At 39.7% G+C, this 5,382-nt stretch overlaps 1 long non-coding RNA gene across 1 annotated transcript; it reads left to right on the top strand.

Annotated features, from left to right (window-relative positions):
* Window positions 1-3,352: 3,352 nt before the first annotated feature.
* LOC308592590 lies at window positions 3,353-4,487 on the top strand. The gene is made up of 2 exons (XR_014010568.1): window positions 3,353-3,869; window positions 4,278-4,487. It is a non-coding gene; the product is annotated as an uncharacterized lncRNA (long non-coding RNA).
* Window positions 4,488-5,382: the final 895 nt, after the last annotated feature.

Genomic DNA, 5,382 nt, shown 5'->3' with positions numbered 1-5,382 from the left:
AGACACAGCTTTTCTGGATGCTGCCAGACTGACTCAGTGCTGAATGACAAATCCAGAACAAATGTAAGCAAGACATTGGCAAGCTCAGATTTTCCTCCACATAGTCCAGATCTGGCCAAAATAAAAAAATTCCTTCCAGTAGCACCTTAAAGACCAACTAAGTTAGTTCTTGGTATGAGCTTTCGTGTGCATGCACACTTCTTCAGATACACTGAAACAGAAGTTGCCAGATCCTTCTATATAGTGAGAAGGTGGGGAGGGGTATTACTCAGAAGGGTGGTGGGAATGGGAGATTGGCAGATAGCTGAGATGAGCCTGTTGACGACTCTTAACGACTGTAATAGGTCTTACAGGAAAAGGCAAGGGGTGAGAAGGTGAGAAATGGTTTAGTCATGTATAGTGAGATAAGAATCCAATGTCTTTGTTCAGCCCAGGTCTTTCCATGGTTTTAAGTTTGGTAATGAGTTGTAATTCAGCAGCTTCTCTTTCCAGTCTATTTCTGAAATTCCTTTGTAGTAAAACAGATCTGGCAAAAGTCACTTTTGCAAACATAGTAGCTCAAATAATAACTTGAGCAGCAATTCTATATCTACTTACCGGGGAGAAAGCCCGGTAAGTTTACTTCTGAGTAGACTTGTATAAGGCTGGTCTGATGGGTTGCTTCCACAATAGTAGTCCTTCTGTCTGGAATTACTATCCTTCCTTTCGCTTGAATCTATTTTATTATTTTATTTTTATTTCATAAGATTGATACACACCTAATCAAAAAATATCTCAGTGTGGTTTACTAGGGCTAGCATATTTCAAAAAGTAAAAACCAGGACACCAAAGCGCTGCCTTTTGAAATCCCAGTAATGTCCGGGAAAATCTGGATGTATGGCAGTCCTAGGTTTGTTATTTGTTATTGGCCTTTATTGGCATATGTTTAAACAATAAATCATTCAAAGTCAGCCAAATACACTAATAATCCAAACACATACAATGACTAGATAGTCACCATTGAGTAAATCAGGCAACTTTAGATTTAGCTTTAAAAACCTCGGCTAAATACCCCAAAGCAATCTTGGTAGTTTTGGGAGTATCATCCCTCAACAAATATAGGATTACAGACTCTTTGTAAATCAATATTTTAAGCTGCAAGGGAGTCACTATGAATCTCTGTGAAGGGTGCCGGCTGAGAAGAGGGCAATCCAAAATTATGTGATGTTTTCTTATTACAGAAGCAGAATCTGTTCTGGAAGGGGATTTTTTTGAAACCTTCCAAACAATACAGATGAGGAGAATGCATTTAGACCAGCTAGCATAAAAGCTCTGCAGTGCGATGGAGTATCTAGATTATAAAAGTATTTAGGCATTACTCCATGGTGGAACTGCAATCCTAAGTAAGCAGATGAACATACAAAAGGCTGGGAGGGGTAAGGTTTTTGGGTTTCATGGTCCAGCAGTCTCTGCTTGATAAGAGAGAAGATTTGTGACTCATCCGAAGAAGGGAATCTATTCCAATCCCTATTTCCTGAGTTTGAGGGTAATATCAGAAAACCATGTAAAATTATGTGTATTTCTTAATAAAAAAGTTAGTAAACTGTCCAAGTCTGCATTAAAGTGAATTTTTAACCAGTATTTAAAAGTCATAATCCAGCCCCTAGATTATAAAAGATGCTGGCCTAACTCTGTGCACATAGCCAGATAGGAGACACATTTTGGAACTCTTAGAATTTGTCGGAAGAAGGATGCCGGTACACCCTCAATTTTGTTGTTAAAGTCAGTTATCCATAAGGGAATCCCATAAAGGAGTTGCAAAACAGTTTTTCTGCTATAGGCCCTAACTGCTGCAGGCACATTCTGGTTACCATCGAGAAAACAGAGTTGTTTAATTCGTGCTGCCGAGCAATTAGCTAAGTTGGTAATCCTATTACGATGGGTCACCCATTTTAGATTGTAATAAAAGGTGGTCCCTAAAGCTTTTAACTTGCTTGATTTATTGATCAGCGATACACCATTTAGATGGATGCCAACTCTTTGAAAATACCAAGATCTTGGGTTTTGAGTAATATGTTGTTTCATATAATCCAAAAATGGATTAAATAGATATGGGGCAAAGACTCCTTTAGTAGTCTAGGTGTCAAGTGGCCATCCAGGGAGATCTTCACCTGGCACATATTTTTTTATCAAGAAAAGTAATTCTAGGGGGTTCTAGCCCAATAGCATTCAATTTCTCCCATAACAGCCCTCTAGGTATCGAGTCAAAAGCACTTTTCAGATCAATAAAGTCCATGTATAACTTTCCCCTTTCAGATTTCATATACTTATCTGCTAGAAAGACAAGTGAGAGACAGTGATCAATAGTTTATTTCCGTTTTGTAAATCCGATCTGTTCAGAGCCATTAATTCTGTTTATTTTAATCCAGTCCAATATATAACACTATAAATGTTTAGAGTTTACGTATAGTGGACAGAAGACTAAAAGGGCAATCATTACACGGCTGCTCAGAATCACCTTTTTATAGATTGGGATTGTTACAGAAGTTAACCATGATTTTGGTATAATTCCAAATTGGTCTATAAGAGTGGGAAGGTTAGCAAATGGTGATTCCCACCAATCTTCATACTTATTTTTTAGAATCTCAGCAGAAATCCCATCAGAGCCAGGGGCCTTACCATGTTTTAATTCTGCAATAAATTCCATTATTTGGAATGGGGCAGTTTGGTATATTAGAGGGGACATGCTTGTCAGCATTTGGGAGACAGCAGGGTAAGGCGTTGAATATTTTAAAATAGTAGTCCACCCAGGTTTGGGAACTCTAGGTTTACTAAATAATTAATCTACATGATGTTGTTAAATTGCCAAAACAAACAAACAAACAAACAAACAAACAAATACAAAGACGCTAAGGATATTTTTGCCCATTACAATATTTTTCTGTGAGTGACAGAAAATAAATAATGCAGGATAATAGGTCAGGGACTAATTCTGACCATAGAATTGGCACCTTGTTGGGAATGAACACTGCCATTAAAGGATAATTAAGCAATCTTCTTCAATGAGCAATTAACCGGCTATTCCTCAGTAATCCCATGCTCAACAGGAGGCACTTGAGAGCAGACCCAGCAACAGAAACCTTTTCATTAACACTGGAAATGACCCTTTGCTGAATGGGGCTTATTTCTGAATAAGCCTTATAAATCTTCTATTTCAAAAGAACAATTTCTATATTAAACACTATATTAATTCATCTTTCAGTGGCTTGTGCAACAGCAGCTCTGAAAAAGCTTAAATGTGGAAGCAACCTTTTTCTGAGGCACCATTTTAGGTGCATTTCGTAAAGCTCTGTGTAGCTAGGAGAAAGTATGACTAGCTACTGTATTCATGGAGAGTTATTGCTCTATGTTATATATTTATGCCATATCTTTTATCCTGTTTAACTTGGCAAAGAGATTAAGGGTGTATATCATCTGATACAAAGCCTTTAAAAGCTTCAAGATATGTGAGGTGATTTATCTTCTCCAAACATTGTGAAGTACTTGCTAATAGACAAAGAGGATTGGGCTGATAAGAAAATTATGTTTATTGCCCATGCCATAGTGAAGCTATCATTCAGCATTAACTCATTTTCTTTATTCACAGTTTTTAAAAATGTGAAATATAACAGCGCAGTAAAAGAACTTGTATCCCAGAACCTTTGGTTCATAATCAATTCAATCTTTCTTTTCCACAGCCCATCTAACCCTTTCTCATAAAACTGGAATTAACTTGTTCAATGTGTATAGGACTCGCGGCCAGTCATCTGGATTATGGGAAACCGTTTCCTGAGAGAAATCTCGATCTCTTTACCATTTGAATGGCTGCAGTGGGGAGAATGTTCTCTGAGGTAAATTTTAGTCCCCTTAGGGACTAAACAGGGAAGGTGATGAGAGAATATTCTGTGAGGTAAATTACATTCCACTTGGGGTTTGTGTTGTTCAAAGCACTCCAAACCCTTCTTCACAAGGAACTACAATTGGGCTACATCACATTGGGAAGAAGGATGCCCATTGTTTTGAGTTCACTGAGGGGGAAAAAATACATATATATATTTTCGTGTGTGTGGCAAATGGTGGGTTGTGTGCCTCTGAGGTCACTTGCAGACCTGTGGTGGGAAAGTTCATTTTGAAAGGAACTAGTTCTAGTTTAGGTTCATCTTGCCCAAATAGAAAAGAGTCTGTCCTTTTCTAAAATGAACTAGATCAAGTTCATTCACTTTCGTTCGTAGAAAACTAGTCCTCGGCATTTTTTCCAGCATTCAGAAGGTTACAAGCTGCTGAAGTACAGGGGCCAAAATAAATCAGGGGCCACACAACAGTAATAAGATGCCTGACAGACAGGATGTCAGCTGTTGAATACAATGTCATTGTATTTCTGTACAGAAAGAAGCTTGTCCTATTCTATTTCTGCCTGCCAGGAAGTCAATGAATGGTGGAATAAAAGGTGTTTAATTTGTAATGTAAAATTTGAAAATTCAATAAAAATTGCACACACACAAACACACACATGGATTAAGTTGTGTGAACAGATCACAATGAAAATTGCATGGTTAAACTATGGAATTCCAGACCATGTGGTGTTGTATTTGAATGGCTTTAAAAGGGGTTTAGGCAATTTCATGGAGGATAAGCCTATCAATTGCCAATAGCCAAAATGGATATGTACTAACTCCAGTAAAGGTAAAGGACCCCTGGACGGTTAAGTCCAGTCAAAGTCGACTATGGGGTTGCGGCACTCATCTCGCTTTCAGGCCAAGGGAGCTGGCATTTGTCCACAGGCAGCTTTTTGGGTCATGTGGCCAGCATGACTAAACCGCTTCTGGCGCAACGAGACACTGTGACGGAAATCAGAGCGCACAAAAACGCCGTTTACCTTCCTGCTGCAGCGGTACCTATTTCTCTACTTGCGCTGGCATGCTTTTGAACTGCTAGGTTGTCAGGAGCTGGGGCAGAGCAACGGACAGAGCTCAACCCGTTGCAGGGATTCGAACCGCCAACCTTCCAATCGGCAAGCCCATGAGGCTCAGTGGTTTAGACCACAGTGCCACCCGTGACCCTAACTTCAGTAGCAGAGAGGTGGTAGGCCTCTGAAAACCAGTTGCTGGCAATCATAATTATTTCTCAAATTTATATATCACCCTTCATCCAAGGATCACAGGGTGGTTGACAGTACGAATGGGGAGAGGGCTCTTGTACAGTGGTACCTCGCAAGACGAACGCCTCACAAGACGGAAAACCCGCTAGACGAAAGGGTTTTCCGTTTTGGAGGCGCTTCGCAAGACGAATTTCCCTATGGGCTTGCTTCGCAAGACGACAGCCCATAGGGAAATATCCGGGACAGCGGGGAAGCGCAGCGCGTCT

This window comes from Podarcis bocagei, assembly GCF_964188305.1.
Source record: "Podarcis bocagei genome assembly, chromosome: 8".
NCBI classification, from domain to species: Eukaryota; Metazoa; Chordata; class Lepidosauria; order Squamata; family Lacertidae; genus Podarcis; species Podarcis bocagei.
This window is presented reverse-complemented; position numbering and strand designations above follow the sequence as displayed.